Here is an 18,398-nt window from a genome sequence, read left to right as displayed (position 1 = left end):
GGAGGTCTGGTCACAGAGAAGAATGAGCCCCTTGTGGGCTGCCCCTGTTTGGACAACCTGCTCCTCACCCCGAGCCTCAGCATGTCTGACATCGCCCACCTGGGACTGACATCCCAAAACATTGAAAACATTTATAAACTTTTCTTTATCATTAAAATCTAATTAATTAATAAAAATGAAATTTTTATTTTTATAATATTATTCTGTATTTTTATAACCTATTTTTTATATTTATATAAAAGAATTGATACATTTTTATCAACTAAAAAAATTATCGGTCTTTGATTCTGAGTACCACAATTCCCTTCATTCGTTAATTGACTACTATTTCACCCTCTTTATGCTAATTATTCCTATTTTTAGTCCTTTGATCATAATTTTTATAATTTTCTCAGACAGGGTAAAAGGGGCCACTTTGGGGTCCATGGGGACTTTTCTGGGGAACATTTGGGGCAGTTTTGGGTCTGGGGAGGGAATTTAGAGAGAACTTGGGGGTCTGGAGGACACTTGGGGGAGCCAGGAGGGCACTTGGAGGGGCACTTAGGGATTCTGTGAGACAATTCGGGGCCCGGGGGAGCACTTGGGGGTCCAGGGGGGCACTTGGAGGTCAGGGAGGGGAATCTGGGGGCCCTTCGGGGTCCGGGAGGGCACTTGGGGGGCTGTAACAGGGAATCTATGGGCCGCGGGTGATGATGGGAGCTGTAGGCGCCGGTATAATACTGTTTAATGGGGCCGCGGAGCATCACGGGAGTTGTAGGCGCAGCTCCAATGGGTTCCGGTGAGGCGCGGGGCATGACGGGAGATGGAGTCCCGGCTGGAATAGCGCTCTATGGGCGCCGCGGAGCATGATGGGAGCTGTAGTCCCGGAAGTGGCTCGGAAGGCGCGTTTGGCGGTGTGGGGAAGCGCTTGGAGAAAACTTTTGCGTCTGAGCCATGGCTGCAGGTGCTGGGGGCGAATGTATACGGCTCGGGAGCACTTGGGGGGAACCTGGGGAGCTGTAACCGGGATCTTTAGGGCGCGGGGCACGGCAGGAGGTTTGGGCGCGGAACTGTGTTGTGGGATGATGGGAGATGAATTCCCAGCAGTGGCTGGAAGGGGAATCTGTGGGGTCGGGAACATTCAGGGATCCAGGGACACTTTGGGGGGTCCCGAACGGGCGCAGAGGGGGCACTCGGGGATCCTGGAGGGTTTGGGGGAGAATTACGGGACATACGAGGGGCGATCCCGGGGTTCTGGCGAGCGCAGGGCATATTCCCAGTTCCTCACAACCTGGTCTCAATTGCCCCCTGCAGGCTCCTACTCACTGCCAGTATGATCCCAGTATGATCCCAGTATGATGTCAGTACACAGCCAGTGCGATCTCAGCCACTGCCAGGATGATCCCAGGATGATCCCAGTACAAACCAGTCCCTGCCAGTGCTGCCACTCCTGGGATCCCCCAGCCCTCTCTGTGTTCCCCCCTCCCACATCTCCCCAGAGCAGCCCCAAGGGCTGGCAGTCCCCAGCCAGGGTCCCCAGCCAGCCCCAGGTTGGATCTGCAGCCCCCAATTTTCCCAGTTTCCCTCTCCTTTTCCCCGGGCCGGGTTCCCCCCGTCCCCAGCGGGTGGGAGCAGGGGAGAGCCCCGCGCTGCCCATCCCGACCTGTCCCGGCTCCATCCCCGCTCCTGCCGTGGGCTGTGAGGGGTTTGGGAACGGGGCACCGAGGGTGTCACTGCTCCTGGGGGAGGTGGAGGAGGGATGGAAGAGGAAGGATGAAGAAGGAGAGTGAGAAGGGATGGAGGTAGGAGAAGGCGCTGGTGTTAGGGAGGAGAAGGAGGAGGGATGGAAGGGGAGGAAAGGGAGGAAGATTTTGTAAATATCCACAAATCCCTTCAGTCTTGTCCCCCATGGGGATGTGTCCGCCCTTCACAGAACACGGGCGGGAAGGGGTCTCAAAATATATCCAACATGGACCTAAGGTATTTTAGACAAAGAAGGCTCAGACTTACGAGACGTGGTCCTGGGTTTATTGTATGTGGATCTCCCGGGGCAAGAAAGAGGCTGAGATTCCTCGGGTGCTCTCTTAAACTTGGGGGAGGGGGTGGCCAGGGGATACAGGGGGGTTACAGCCAATGGGATAGGGAAAAGAAAAGGGAGGTTAGGTAGGGACTGACCTTATACAACACCAAGGGTGAGTTCTTCCCTTGGGACATACCATAATTTTTTAAATGCACTTGAACAGGAAGAGGAGGGACAAAGGAGGATCAGGGAAAGGAGAAGGAACCAAGAGGTCAAGAACTCCCTGAATTCACAGTCCCCCACCTGTGGGATCATCACCCCCCATCCCACAGGTGCCCCGAGAGGGGGAGCCCAGCCCAGATATCCTGGGGGGTCCCTCGGTTGGGTTTTTTGAGGGGGGATATTTGTGACTTAAGGACTGCAAAGCTGAGCGGAAAATGCCCCTTGGGGGGACACTGGGGATCCCAGCCTCCCGAAGTGGGGAGATGGAAATGGGGGGAGCTTTTTGAATTCCTGGCACTCCCAGCAGCCTGGGGAGGGCAGGGACCGAGCAGACAGAACCCCAGTACAAGCATGACCCCCAGCAGCTGGGATTGGGGGAACCTCTGAACACCAAAGGGGAGAGACCAGAGATGGGGAACTTCTGGGAGGCATTTTCAGGGCTGAATCTTGATGTTTGGGAGGTTTTTGTGGAAGGCTTGTGATTTCTAATAATGGATTTGAGGAGGAAGAACTCCCTAATCCAATGTGCTTATGAATTGTATTTTTCCCCAAACCAGGATTTCCCATTCCCAGACCTTGGGCAGATGGAGAAGGAGGCTGTGAGGAAGAGGAAGATGCCCCGGGACACCCAGGCAGGTGAGGAGGAAGTCAGTGCCCCTTTCCCCCTCTCTCCTGCTCCATCTCCCAGCCCAGCATGGCCCCCGGCTGCAGGACCACCCCGCTGCCGACGCCGTCCTGCCGGGGACGCACTGGGGGGATCTCCTTCCCCTTCCCTCTGGCCCGGAGGCAAATCCCATCCTCTCCTTGTCCTTCCTCCCCCAGACAAGGAGCTGAGGATGGAGACCAGGGAGGACAAATCCCTGCAGCAGAACCTCGTGGACAAGGCCATTTTGAGCAGCTCCACAATGCAGAAATCCAACAGGGAGGAAAATCCCTGGAGATCCCTCAGGAGGAGGGGCTCCAAACCCAGCCCAGGGTGCTCTGAGGAGGAAAGACCCACCCTGTGCCGGGCAGGCGGCCGGAGATCCAGCCAGGGCTCTGAGCTGGTGGTCCATGAGCAGCTTCAGGATGGGGAGAAGCCCTACAAGTGCTTGGAGTGTGGGAAGAGCTTCATGTTGAGCAACAAACTGATCTGCCACCAGATGATCCACACTGGGGAATGGCCCTATCAGTGTGGGGAATGCGGGAAGGGCTTCAGCTTCAACTCCAACCTCGTCACCCAGCAGCGCATCCACACTGGGGAGAGGCCCTACGAGTGTCCCAAGTGTGGGAAGAGGTTTCAGACCAGCTCTACTCTCCTCAGGCACCAGCGGATTCACACGGATGAGAGGCCCTTCCGCTGCCCTGACTGTGGGGAGGTCTTCAAGTACAACTCCCACCTCACTGTCCACCGACGCATCCACACTGGGGAGAGGCCCTACGAGTGTCCCCAGTGTGGGAAGAGTTTCATCCAGAGCTCTGACTTGACCAGACACCAGCGGAGGCACCAGTAAGGGAAGCTCTGCAAATGCCTCAACGTACAGGAAGAGCTTTTTGCATTGCTCCAGCTTCATCCCCCCATGGAAAATTCAAGTTTGGCAGAGACCTGGTAATCCATGTTCCCTGTGATCCATGCTGGGGAGACACCTGTACCTTTTCCTGCCTATGGCAATGAGATGATGTGAGATCAAAGAAGGTGAGGGTCTGGCCATGGCCCTGTCATTATATTCAATCCCATCTCAGGTCATTGCCAGGGGCAGGTGTTGGGGGTTAGGTGTCTTTTTTTTTTTTTTTTTTAATTCTGGATTGCCTGTGGAATTTTTACCCATTAGTTGCGGGGACAACCTAACTATGGGTACTTGGTGGGTGATAGACAAAAGACAAAGAGTTTGGCTGGGCCCAGGGGGGGAAGGGGGCAGGAAAAAAGGAGGGTGGGGACAGTTTGGTGGACTTTTCTTCTGCTTCAGAGAAGGACACTTTGAGTGCAGAGCTGTTGCGGTAAGGAGAATGGAATTTTGCCTTCACCCAGATGGAGCTGTTGCTTCTTCTCCTTCTTTCGTCTTTGTTGGTGGCCTCGCACCCCCTGTCCTGCCAGGACATGTGGCAGTGCCAGCCACCGCCATGGAGCTGCTGATACACCTCAGCCACCGGCCCGGGATCTCAGCTCATCCCTGCTGTTCCAGCTGAGTGTTCCTCAGAGCCCTGCAGGAGCACCGGGACTGACTGCCCGAGGGGTTTGTGAAACAAAGCCTCTCCTCCATCCCTTCCCGTCTCAGAGAAAGCTGTCACAGGGCCCCTGGTTCTGTTTTCTTGCTAATGCTGTAGTTCTTGTTTGTTTGTTTGCTTTGTTATAAATACTAATAAAGAACTGTTATTCCTATCCCCAGATCTCTGCCTGAAAGCTCCTTGTTTTCAAAACTATAATAATGTAGAGAGAGGGGGTCTACATTTTCTTTCCAGGGGAGGCCCCTGCCCTCCCTAGCAGGCACCTGTCCTCCAAAACAAAGACAGATGGGGAGTTTCTCCATCCTCCTTGCCTTTGCGGGGCTGGCAGTGGCCTTGGTTCCTCATGCTCTTTTTGTGGGGCCTTCTGTGTCTGTGCCCCTCCGACTTAGGGGGACAGGGGATATTTGCTGCCCCCTTTCTGCTTCTGGGAAGCCTGTGTGGGCTCTTTGTCCCACTCTGATTTGGGGGTGCCAGTGTTGTCACCATCCCGGCAGCCTCCGGCCTCTCTTTGCCCTTTGCCAGGTCATGGGTGTTCTCTGTCCCCCTGCAATTTGCGGGGCTGGCACAGGCACAATTCCTCTCCTCTTTGGTGGGGCTGGCAGTTTTCCCTTCCCCCTCCGACTTGGGGGCTGCTGTGGGCTCCATCCATCTCTTATTTTGGGCTGGGGTGGGTATTTATCTCCCTTCAGTTTGGGGGGCCTGGGGATCGTCTCCATCATCGTCCAGTTTTGAAGGGCCTGGGAGTAGTCTCTGCCTTCCAGTGATTTGGGGGGACTGGTGCAGGCTCCACCCCTTTCTGATTTTGAGGGACAACCTGGAGGAAAGGCACCAAAAGTTTGACAAAGGCTGAAGGGAACGCTCTGATTACCCCTTTTGCCAAGAGGTTCCCTTAGCTGAAGTTGCTAACAAGGACCAGACTCGCCAGCCTGCCGTGGGTTTCGAGTTGTTTTATTTCCTGGGCCCTCAGTCCTGCGTGGGACATGGGAACTGGGTGCTGCAGAGTCTGCGGCAAGGCATCAGAACTGCCCGCCCAACACCCAAGGGTGGTAGAAGATCTGCTCCAGCACTGGCCGATCCATGGGGTGCTTGGACAAACAGCAGCGGATCAGATGTTGGCACTCTGGGGAGAGAAGGCAGAAAGCGGCGCTCACTTGCAGAAGGCTCCTGCCCAGCTGCTCCCGGCGCCTGCAGAAGCCAGGCCACGCTGCGTGTGCTCGGAGCTGCCCTTGGCGGGAGAGCGGCATGGCAGGACAAGCGTCCCCTCCTTCAGCCAAGCGTGCCACACCCAGCCTGCCACGGGCCACCTGCTGCAGCCGGCCCTTGAGGGCACATGGACGTCCCGTGCAGCTGCGGGAGGGCCGGGCTGGGCTGCGCGGTGCCACCTGCCAAAGCCTGCCTTCTTCAGGCTGTGTGCCAACCTGGAGAGACCTCCTGCGGGAAGAAGAGCTGCCCCAACACCATGTCACGCTCATTCTCGAAGGGCAGGAACCCGCACACCATCTCAAACAGCAGCACGCCCAGGGACCAGATGGTCGCCCCATCGCCGTGGTAGCAGCGCAGGCCGATCCACTCAGGCGGGCAGTACGTCCGTGTTCCTAGGGGAGACGGGCGGTGCTGCTCAGTCACAGGCTGCTGCCTTCCAGAGCCTGGAGCCAGCCTCCTGCCAGAGGCAGGGGCTGCAGCCGTGGCCACAACTTCCCCCCAAGGCCTGCCTGCCTCCCCCTGACAATGGGCCAAAGCCAAGAAACCATTCTGCAAGGCTGAGAACGCCAGCGGAGCAGCCCAAGGCCTTGCGGGCCTGCCAAGCCCAGGAGCCGGGGCCCGGCTTTTGCAGCCCCTTTCTGTCGGCAGGGCCGGCAGCCGGCTCCTGGGGCACAGCACCTGCCCCGTGCCACAGGGCAGCCGGCAGCCGGCTGAATGCCGCACCCCGCGGCCCAGGAGGGAATGGGGCCGTGCAGTGACTGGCACTGGGAGCAGGGCCGGCGCTCTGGGCTCACCGGCAAACTGTGTGAAGGCCCGCTCCTGGAGGAAGGTGCCGCAACCAAAGTCGATCAGCTTCAGCTCGCCAGTCTCCGGGTTGATGAGGAGGTTCTCTGGCTTGATGTCCCGGTGCAGGACGCCGCAGGCGGTGCAGTGCCACACGGCCTCCAGCACCTGCCAGAAAAGCCAGCGCGCCACCTCCTCACTCAGGAACTCTTGCTCCAGCAGGATGTGCAAGAGATCCCGAGATTGCTCCGGAACCTCCATCACCAGCACGAAGCTGTCAGGCAGCTCGAACCAGTCGAGGATCTGGATGATTCTGCGGCAGCCAGAGCCCACCTTCTCCATGAGCACGATCTCCGTTGGAACACAGGTGCTGTCGGGCTGTGAGGACGAGACAATGCCTCCATCACAGGGCCTGATGCTGCCAGGAACCCCCCGAGTTTCCGCCAGTGCAGCGGCCCCAGCCAGTGCCAGCCACTTTGCTCTGACCTGCTTCTAGGCTGCTCTCAGAAGCCCTGGCCTGGCCTGGGAATGCCCCTCCAGAGCCCCATGGGAGCCTCAGACAGCTCCTCAGGTCTCACCTGCTGGTACAGAAGTCTTGTTGGTAGTTGGTGGCTGTATGGGAGCGGCTTCCTGGAGATGGAGGAAACTCCCTGGTCCCTCGGGAATTGTCTCCACCAGGCACGGGCTGTTGCCAGCTGGCACGTCCAGCACCGTCACCTGGGAGCTGTGGTCCGGCAGCTTCTGGCTCCAGGACACTTGCTGCTCCTCCAGCTGCTCCTGAGATGGCTCCCCTGGATCGGACTGGGCTCCCACTTGGACCTGTGGGCTTTCCCTGGCCATGTCAGTGCTCAGGGTTGCGCCCGTGTTGTTGAGGTCCAAGGGTCCAAGGGAGCTGGGAGACCTGTCCCTGGGCTCTGCACCTTCTGCAGGCTGACAGGTCTGGCTGAGCCTCTCCGAGGGATGGAGGCTGTCAGAGATAGCGGAGGCTCCTGGCACCATGGATGTTCTCTGACAGGCTGAGCCTCTTGCATGGATGGTGGGTCTTCTCTGCTGTGCCATCCTTGCAAGGCTTGAGGCTCTCCCCCCGATGGCCAATCTTCCTGGGAGCAGCCTCCTGAAGGGATGGCGGCTTCTGGAGAAGCTGGGCAAGCCACAGCAGGGCAGGTGGCCTCACCTCATCAGCTTCTCCAGTTGTTTCCACAACGCCAGCCACATCCCAAAGTAGAGCGGCACAGATGTCCCATTGCGTGCCCAATGCCGGATCATCACTTCCTGCAGCTCTTGGGCCACTGCCATGCAGGGACCGCAGCTGCAGGAGCTCTCCAGAGGGCTTGCGGGAGCACCTGGCCGCTGGCGAGGGGTCACCCGAGGCCTGGAGAACCTGGGAGCCGCAGGGGCTGCTCGGTTCCTCCATGGGCCTCTGGGCCTAACCCTGGGGCGCTTCCTCGTCTGCCACCTCCATGGTTGCCAGTGGCCACCGGCCCACCAGACAGCCACAGCGGCCAGCAGCAGGACAAGGGCAGGCATCAGGACACCACTGTCACCCATGGCTACGGCACGTCCCATGGTGACTGCACTGGCAGCTGCAGGGGCTGGCCCGGTTTATATAGGGCTGGCGCGGTGATGTCACAGTGCTTTGGCCAGGACAGCTGTGTGACATCATGGCCCTGCATCACCCCAGCGCTCAGCCCCTTTGTGCCATCACAGCCCCACCCAATTCAGGGATCACAGCACCGGCTCATCCCTGAAGATGAACATGGCCGGGAAAAGCCTGGAAATAAGAAGTGTAGCTCAGCCCCTTGCAATGAATCCTTCCCTGGAGCAAGTGGCAGCACATCAGGAAGAGTGCTGCTGCCACCTGTGTCAAACCCCCGGATCTCAGGACACTGCAGCGGCACCAACTTCAAACAACCACTACTCTGTGCCGGAGAAGATCCCCCAGAGACAAAGGGAGGTGAAGTTCCTCTGTCTCTGGGGAGCTCTCCTGAAATGGCTGGCGAGGACTGCAAGAGTTTTTTCTTAGCAGCTCACCAAACTTCTGCAGAGCCTCCATTCTAAATAAAACCGATATTCCAAAGAGCGCTCATGCTTGTCCCACTGCTCTGGTTTTGACTGCCAGAGGGTCCCTCTCTTCCCAAGAGCTGGCACATGCTGTGTTTGGATTCAAGATGGGGATGCTGTGGTTCAGTCAGGGGTGGTTTGGTTTCTGCTGAGCAGGGCTTGCCCTTTTCAAGGACATTGCAGTGTCCCTTGGTACAATGCATGTTTTCCTCTGGGAAGGGAGGGGTGAGCGTTGAACACAGATACAAGAATGCGTTAGAAAACCTGCACTGTGACTCTGTCCGTGTTTGTCAGGTGACCATCCACATCCTGGAAGGGGACAATGTAATTTCTATAATTTCTTTTTATTCATGTATTTAACAAGTCAATTTTTATTGTGCTTCACATTTTTGGCCACCTTCATCTCCAGCTGAGCTTTCAGTGCACCAAATTTCTTGCTGCAGTGGCAAGAAGCATCTCTGTATTCTTCTCCTGACCTTCATTCCTTGTCCTCTACCCATCCCATCCCGCCCCAGGGAGCAGAGACCTTCCTGGGGCAGATCCAGGAGGATATCCAGGACCATCCTGGCCTGGGACGGGTGCCAAGGAGATCCAGGAGGGTTCAGTGTCCAGCTCTAAGTCCTGGGACACCCTGTGCCGTGTTCCCAACATCCCCGATTTCCAGGAAGGAGCCACAGCAGCCTCCTGGCCATCCATGGATTTTTCTTCCAGGAATTTGCTGTGGAGCTTGTTTCTGTTTTCTTGCTCTTTCTGAGCTCCTGTCATGGAGCTGGAAGAGGTGGAGAGGAGAAACATCGGGAATGGGAAGACAGAGGGAAATTGCTGGGGAAAAGTGAGACACACACACCCCTAATGGTGCCCAAATCTCCACAAAATTCCACAAAATCTAAGAAAAATCCCTCACAATTCTTCAAGTCTCCACAAAATCCCACAAAATTCCAGAAAAATACCACAAAATTATTTAAACTATTGCAAAATCCCATAAAACTCAAAAAAAATCGCACGAAATTGAAAAAACAAAAACAAAAAATCCCTAGATCTTCCCAAAACACTACCAAATTCCAGAAACATCCCACCAAATCTCCACAAAATTCCAAAGAAGCTAAGAAAAATCCCACATAATTCTTCAAGTCTACACAAAATCCCACAAAATCCAAGAAAGATCCCACGAATTTGCAGAAATCGTCTCAAAAGCCCAACAAATTCCAGAAACATCCCAGAAAATCTAAATAAATTTCCACAAAATCTAAGAAAATAATTCAAAATTCTTCATGTCTCCTCAAAATCCCTCAAAATTCCACAAAACTCCCACAAAATCTCCTCAATATTTTACAAAATTTAAAAAATCCTACAAAATTACAGAAAAATCCCATAAAATTGCAGAAAAATCTCACACAGTTCTGTAAATGTTCTGAAAACACTACCAAATTCCAGAAATATCCCACCAAATCGCCACAAATTTCCACAAAATTTCAGAAAAATCCCGCAAAATTCATCAAGTCTCAAAAAAATCCCACAAAATTCTAGAAAAAACTCCAACAAAATTGCAGAAAGCTTCTCAAAACCCAACCAAATTCCAGAAACATCCCACCAAATCTCCACAGAATTCCACAAAATCTAAGAAAAATCCCTCACAATTCTTCAAGTCTCCTCAAAATCCCACAAAATACCAGAGAATTCCACAACAGTACAAAAAAATCACACAAAATTCCAGAAACATCCCACCAAATCGCCACAAATTTACAAAAAGTTTCAGAAAAATCCAACAAAATTCTTCAAGTCTCCACAAAATCCCTTAAGACTCCAGAAAAAAATCTCAAAAAATCCCCTAAATCTTCCCAAAACCCAACCAAATTCCAGAAACATCCCACCAAAACTCCACAAAATTCCAAAGAAGCTAAGAAAAATCCCTCATAATTCTTCAACTCTCCACAAAATCCCACAACATTCAAAAAAAATCCCACAAAATTGCAGAAATCTTCTCAAAACCCCAGCAAATTCCAGAAACATCCCACAAAACCCCCACTAATCTCCGCAAAATCTAACAAAATACCACAAAAATCCTTCATGTCTCCTCAAAAACCCTTAGAATTCTACAAAACTCCCAAAAAATCTCCCCAATATCCTATAAAATCCAAGAAAAATACCACCAAATTGCAGAAAAATCCCACAAAATTGATTAAATGTTCTGAAAACCCCAGCAAATTGCAGGAACATCCCACCAAATCGCCACAAATTTCCACAAAATCTTCAAGTCTCTTCAAAATCCCTCAAGATTCCAGAAAAAAATCTCAAAAAATCCCCTAAACCTTCCCAAAACCTTACCAAATATACAGAAACATCCCACCAAATCTCCACAAAATTCCAAAGCAGCTAAGAAAAAATCCCTCAAAATTCTTCGAGTCCCCACAAAATCCCACAAAATTGCAGAAAAATTCCACACAATTCCCAAAATGTTCTCAAAACCCCAGCAAATTCCAGTAACATCCCACAAAATCCCCACTCATTTCCACAAAATCTAAGAAAATACCTCAAAATTCCTCATGTCTCCTCAAAATCCCTTAAAATTCCACAAAACTCCCACAAAATCTCCCTAATATCCTTCAAAATCCAAGAAAAATCCTACCAAATGGCAGAAAAATCTCACACAATTCATTAAATGTTCTGAAAAACCCCAGCAAATTCCAGAAACATCCCACAAAATCTCCACAAAATTCTACAAAATCTAAGAAAAAACCCTCAAAATTCTTCAAGTCTCTACAAAATCCCACAAAATTGCAGAAAAATCCCATACAATTCCATAAATGTTCTCTAAACCCTACCAAATTCCAGAAACATCCCACTAAATCCTCACAAATTTCTACAAAATCTAAGAAAATAACTCAAAATCATTCATGTCTCCTCAAAATCCCTCAAAATTCCACAAAACTCCCACAAAATTTCCTCAATATCCGACAAAATTCAAGAAAAATCCCACAAAATTGCAGAAATCTTCTCAAAAGCCCAACAAATTCCAGAAACATCCGACAAAATCTCCACAAATTCCCACAAAATCTAAGAAAAATCCCACAAAATTCTTCAAGACTCCTCAAAATCCACCAAGTTTCCAAAAAAAAATTGAAAAAAATTCCCTAAATCTTCTCAAAAGCCCACCAAATTCCAGAAACATCCCACCAAATCGCCACAAAATTACAAAAAATCTAAGAAAAATCCCACACAATTCTTCAAGTCTTCACAAAATCCCACCAAATTCAAGAAAAATCCCACAAAATTGCAGAAAAATATCACACAATTCATTAAATGTTACCAAAATCCTACCAAATTCCAGTAACTTCCCAGAAAATCTAAACAAATTTCAACAAAATCTGCGAAAATCCCTCAAAATTCTTCATGTCTCCTCAAAATCCCTCAAAATTCCACAAAACTCCCACAAAATCTCCCCAATATCCTGAAAAATTCAAGAAAAATCCCACAAAATTGCAGAAAAATCCCACACAATTGATTAAAAGTTCTGAAAAACCCCAGCAAATTGCAGGAACATCCCACCAAATCTCCACAAAATTCTACAAAATCTAAGAAAAAACCCTCAAAATTCTTCAAGTCTCTACAAAATCCCACAAAATTGCAGAAAAATCCCATACAATTCCATAAATGTTCTCTAAACCCTACCAAATTCCAGAAACATCCCACAAAATCCTCACAAATTTCCACAAAATCTAAGAAAATAACTCAAAACCATTCATGTCTCCTCAAAACCTATCAAAATTCCACAAAACTCCCCCAAAATCTCCCCTATATCCTACAAAATTAAAGAAAAATCCCACAAAATTGCAGAAAAATCCCAAACAATTGATTAAATGTTCTGAAAACCCCAGCAAATTCCAGAAACATCCCACAAAATCGCCACAGATTTCCAAAAAAATCTAAGAAAAAATACCTCAAAATTTTTGAAGTCTCCACAAAATTTCACAAAATTCAAGAAAAATCCCACAAAATTACAGAAATGTTCTCAAAAGCCCAACAAATTCCTGTAACATCCCACAAAATCCCCAGTAATTTCCAAAATCTAAGAAAATATCTCAAAATTCCGCATGTCTCCTCAAAATCCCTCAAAATTCTACAAAACTCCCACCAACTCTTCCCAATATCCTACAAAATCCAAGAAAAATCCCACTAAATTGCAGAAAAATCCCACACAATTAATTAAATGTTCTGAAAACCCCAGGAAATTCCAGAAACATCCCACCAAATCGCCACAAAATTCCACAATATATAAGAAAAATCCAACAAAATTCTTCAAGTCTTCTCAAAATCCCACAAAATACCAGAAAATTCCACAACAGTACAAAAACGTCCCACAAAATTCCAGAAACATCCCACCAAATCCCCACTAATTTCCACAAAATCTAAGAAAAATCCCACAAAATTCTTCAAGTCTCCATAAAATCCCACAAAACTGCAGAAATCTTCTCAAAACCCTACCAAATTCCATGAACATCCCAGAAAATCTAAACAAATTTCTAAAAAATCTAAGAAATACCTCAAAATTCTTCATGTCTCCTCAAAATCCCTCAAAATTCCACAAAACTCCCACAAAATCTCCTCAATATCCTACAAAATCCAAGAAAAATCCTACCAAATTGCAGAAAAATCCCACACAATTCCCTAAATATTCTGAAAAACCCCACCAAATTCCAGAAACATCCCAGCAAATCTCCACAAAATACCACAAAATCTAAGAAAAATCCCTCACAATTCTTCAAGTCTCCTCAAAATCCTTCTAGATTCCTGAAAATCCAACAAAATTATTTAAACTTTTGCAAGATCCCATAAAACTCAAAAAACATCCCACAAAATTGAAAAAACAAAACCAAAAATCTTTAAATCTTCCCAAAACCCTACCAAATTCCAGTAACATCTTACAAAATCTCTTGAATATCCCACAAGAATCAATAAAAATCCCACAAAATTCAAGAAAAATCCCACAAAATTGCAGAAATCTTCTCAAAACCCCAGCAAATTCCAGGAACATCCCACCAAATCCCCACAAATTTTCACAAAATTTAAGAAAATATGGCAAAATTCTTCATGTCTCCACAAAATCTTAGAAAGTTGCAGAAAAATCACACACAACTCCCTAAATGTTCTGAAACCCTAGCAAATTCCAGAATCATCCCACCAAATCTCCACAAAATTCCACAAAATCAAGAAAAATCCCTCAAAATTCTTCATGTCTCCTCAAAATGGTTTACAATTTCATAAAAATAACACAAAATTATGTAAACTTTTGCAAAATCCCACCAATTTGGGATAACTTAAAACAAAATTGCAAAAAATTAAAATGAAAAAATCCCTAAATATTCCCAAACCCTACCAAATTCCAGAAACATTCCACCAAATCTGTAGAATATCCCAAAAAAATCAAGAAAAATCCCACAAAATAAGAAAAAATGACCCTTCTTACACACAAAGTTCACCAAGTCATTCCCTGCATTTCTCCTTTTCACTGTCTTTCATCCACTGAGAGGTCCAGCTTATCATGTTCTGGTGCTTATCATCAGCTGATTGTGCTCTTGATTTCTACCACTGCAAGACATGTAGAATCATCTAAACTGAACACAGAAACAAACTCCCTCTGTCAGCCCATCTTCACATTCCAGATCACTTTCAAGATGTCCATGGGGCATTTGGAATGATGAGCTCTCCACTGCTGGCTGCAGGCTCTGGAGATTTTTTCTCCACATTCAGCCAGGCTTGTATTCCCCAACAATTCCTGGTAGCCCATCATGTTTTCTTTGGCTAGAAGAGGAACAATGAAAACCTTACCAATGGCACAACTCCCCAGTGCACAAGGAAAAGAAAGAACAAGTTGTCAAGTTCTTCAAATATTTGTCCTGCTTTGCTGCAAGAGTTGTGCTGCATTCACAGTGTGGGAAGCCAAGAGAAGCTGCAGCTGGGGGCACATCTTGTGACAGGAGCTGTGCCTTGTTCTCCAGGACAGGTTTTTGGAAAGAACAGACAGGACTGGGGAGGAGATTCTGGGAAAATTGAAACAACTTTTTAAAGAAATGAAAATAAAATCCAAAGAAACAACCAATATTTTTTTTCTATTTTTCTCTATTGATTTTTATGTTTCCCTTTTCCATCTTGCACTGTTTCTCCATCCCATTCATTCCAAATGGATCTCACCTCTAAGATCTGAGACTTGGCAAGTTTTAGACACTGTAAAATACCATGAGCTACACCCAGTTTGACTCCCCCTGTTTTACTTGGAAAGCAATGCTGGAGACACAAGTGCAGTGCTTGGCTCAGGTACAAATTCTGCATTCAGGGAATGTGCTCAGACAGTGTCTGACCCTCAGCAGGGACAAGGCACAGCAGCAGCCAAGGGCATTGCTGTGCCCCTGTGCAGGAGTCAAGACTCTGGCTCTTGGCTCACCAGGGCAAAGTTCCCGTGTTTGGCCAGGCTCAGGGGCTGCCCGGGGAGCGCGGGGCTCGGGGCGGGGCCGAGCGGGCAACGGACAAACGGACACGGGGACAAACGGTCCCGGGGCTTCAGTTGCAGCGGCAGCAGCGGCAGCAGCAGCGGCAGCAGTGGAAGCAGCAGCTTTAGAGACTTCTTCGATTCTCCTCCTCTCCCTCTCCCTCTCTCGGTCTCCCTTCCCCTGCATCCCCTCATCTCCGAGTCGAATTCTTCGACTCCCTTGAGTCCCTTGTCCCTCTCCCACTGTCCCGCACCCCATCCCTGTCTCCCTTTTCCTGTGTCCCCTCCTCTTCCAGTTTCCCTCTCCCCGTGCCCACCCGGGCCATGCCCCCGGTCCGCCCCCGGCCCCGGGCGGGGCTGCCCCGGCCCCGGCCCCGGCCCCGGCCCCGAGCATCCCCCCGCGGTCTCGCCTCCGCCCAGCTCTGGCTGTGCTGGCGCTGGCGCTGCTGGGCGGGCATCATTGCCTGGGGCTGGGGCGGCATCGCTGCCCTTTGGCTCCGCCTGGCCTGGCCCCGGCCCCGGCCCCGGCCCCGGCCCCGGCCCCGGCTCCTCCCGGGGCCCGCGGAGGACACAGGCGGCGCGGCCGCTGCCGCCGCCTCCGCTGCGGCTTCCCCGGCCCGAGCTCCGCCGCTCAGCAGCGCGGCCGCCGGCCCCGAGCCGCCGCTGTCGCGTTCCAAAGAGCGAACGCCTGCGGATGCCCGGCCCGGGGAGGTCGGGGAGCGCTCGGGGGCCGTTCCTGGCCCCGGGCCGAGCACTGACGGCCGCGTCTCTTCCCCAGGGAAGGCGCAGGAGGCCCTGCAGCAGCGCTACCGAGTGGGTTCTCTGCTGGGACGCGGCGGCTTTGGCAGAGTTTTCGCAGCCACTCGGTTCTCGGACGGACTCCCGGTGAGCGGTGGGGCCAGCGGCGGGCGGAGGAGGAGGAGCGGGCGGAGGGGGCGGAGGAGGAGGAGAAGGGGGCGGAGGAGTAGGATGGGGCTGGACACGGCAGGCGCTGAGCTGAATCCGCTGTTCCCTTTGGCTTACAGGTGGCCATCAAAAAGGTGCCACGGAACCGTGTCCGGCACTGGGGCGAGCTGGTGAGTGAGCGGGGCCAGCGGCAGAAGCCGGGGCGTGCCGGGCGGGGATGAGCCGGGACCCGGCAGGGTGGGAGCTGCCAGGACACCTGGAGGGAGAGCGGGCATGGGGCCAGCGGAGGGCACAGAGCATCCCGGGCTGGCTGAGGGCTTCCCGAGCCCTGGCACGGCCTCAGCCCCACTGACGGCACCGTGCTCCTCCCGCAGCCCGACGGCACCAGCGCACCACTGGAGATAGTGCTGCTGGACAAGGTGTCCACAGGCTTCCCCGGTGTGGTGCAGCTGCTGGAGTGGCTTGAGCTCCCCAACTACATTGTTATGGTGCTGGAGCGCCCAGAGCGGTGTCAGGACCTGCGGCACTTCATTCGGGCACGGAAGTTCCTGTCCGAGGAAGAGGCGCGGGAGCTGTTCCGGCAGGTCCTGGCAGCCGTGCGGCACTGCACCAGCTGCGGGGTCCTGCACCGAGATATAAAACCGGACAACATCTTGGTTGACCTGGACACCGGCGAGGCAAAGCTGATAGACTTCGGCTGTGGCACCTACCTTCAGGAGACAGCCTACACTCAATTTGCAGGTGAGCCCACACAGGGGTAGGCTTCTGGTCCCAGCATCTCCTGGCCCAACATCTCTTGGCGCAACAAGGGTGTGGCAGGAGGGATTCTCCCAGGACTGGGGCTGGGGCAGCCAGCCTGACAAAATCCTCCATGGGTAGGGGTGGCAGAGAGGGGGAGGCAGGACCTGTGCACCAGCTGGTTTGGTGTGCAGGTGAGAATGGGCTTGGACTGCTGTGCTTCCCTGGTTTGCTTTGGTTCAAAATATGTTTTGGGCAATGCCAGCAGGGAGGATGTGGGTATGGTTTTTCCCCAGCACTGAGTGGGTATTTCCCTTTGTGTGTCATGGTCGGGCCTTGCCAGGGTTTCTGCTGCCCTCTTCCAGCACCAGTGACTTCGTTTCCAGCCACGGATTTGTACCCAAGTCCCAGGTGCTGGCGAGAGGGCAGCAGGTCACCCCATGGGCCACTGGGGAAGCCCCCACATGCCCAGGGATGCTGGGGTCAGGCTCTGGGAGCAGCAGCATCCCCCTGATGAGCTCCATCCATATTCCATAGGAACACCATCATACAGCCCCCTGGAATGGAACGACTTTGGGTGGTACCATGGCGAGGCAGCGACCGTCTGGACCCTGGGCATCCTGCTGCACGAGATGGTCTGCGGGGAGCACCCTTTCAGGAGGGGCAGGAACATCAGATGGGGCCAGCTCCCACTGCCACAACGGCTCTCCCAAGGTGAATCCTCATCTCTGGGCACAGGGGGAACACCAGTGTTGGGAGACAGCAGCGGGCTCGTGAGCATCCCGCTCTGGCAGCTGCTGAGGAGGTGGCACATGTCCTGCTCTGCTGCTCTCCTCCAAAACAAAGAATTGATGGGAAAGTTTAGGCGGAGCTCTGAGCACATCCAGCGTGGCCTGGGCACGGGAATAGTGGGACAAAGCAGACAGGAGCCTTCTCCAACTGACCAGTGGTTTGTGGTTTCTCTCCCCAGACTGCCAAGCTCTGATCAGGTGGTGTTTATCCCTGAACTCCTTGGACAGGCCCTCATTAGAAGACCTGTCCTGTGATCCCTGGATGCAGGATATTCATCAGCCCTAGAAGAAGGGAGAGAGCCACAGGCACAGTGATGCAGGGACCTGGTAAGTTACAGCTCCACACATGCCCTGGCAATCAGCAGCAAAGAAACCCAGACTTTTTTGTCCTGCCTGTGTCACTGCACTGGGCTCATCAAATGGGAACACACAGCCCTTGTGCTGGAGCTGAGCTGCTCTGCCCAGCACTGGTGGGCACCATCTGAGCTGGTTTTGCTTGTCCTGGTTCACTGACAGCCGGGCCCTGGGCAGAACCTTGACAGCCTGGTGTCCCCCCAGGGAAGAAGGAGCCCCTGGAGAAACTGGACCAGGTGGGGCTGCTGCTGCTGCTGGAGACATGGAGGAAAACAGCAAGGATGACATCCTCTTCCTCCACCTGGCCAGCGGGAGCTGGTGATGATGGACTTTGATTCTGGCACCTTCTTCAAAGCCAGGCTCCACAGTGAATTTTCAGGTAAGTCCAGTCCCAGGGGGATGCTCCCAGATTTGAGCATTGGCGGGGAACCAAAGGTTTCCCCTTCACTGGGGCAGATGCAACTGATTCCTCAGTGGCTGCCCAGCTGGTTTTTGGCAGGGCTGGGGGCATGGGCTGGGGTGGTTACGAAATGGGAGTGGGATCCTGGCCCTGCCAACAGCCCCCACCACCCACCGTGCCCCGGGCTGGGGCTGGGGCAGCCAGCCCGACACAAACAAACCCCCATGGCAGGAGCACAGGTGGGACTCCAGA

General features: G+C 52.1%; 1 pseudogene; it reads left to right on the top strand.

Moving 5' to 3' along the window:
* The first annotated feature begins 3,046 nt into the window (after nt 1-3,046).
* The window catches only part of LOC131586385 (zinc finger protein 271-like), a 102,888-nt pseudogene continuing 87,536 nt past the window's right edge, over nt 3,047-18,398 (top strand).

This window comes from Poecile atricapillus, chromosome 19 (assembly GCF_030490865.1).
Source record: "Poecile atricapillus isolate bPoeAtr1 chromosome 19, bPoeAtr1.hap1, whole genome shotgun sequence".
Classification (NCBI taxonomy): domain Eukaryota; kingdom Metazoa; phylum Chordata; class Aves; order Passeriformes; family Paridae; genus Poecile; species Poecile atricapillus.
The sequence above is the reverse complement of the archived record's forward strand: the minus strand, read 5'-3'. Positions and strand labels throughout refer to the sequence as shown.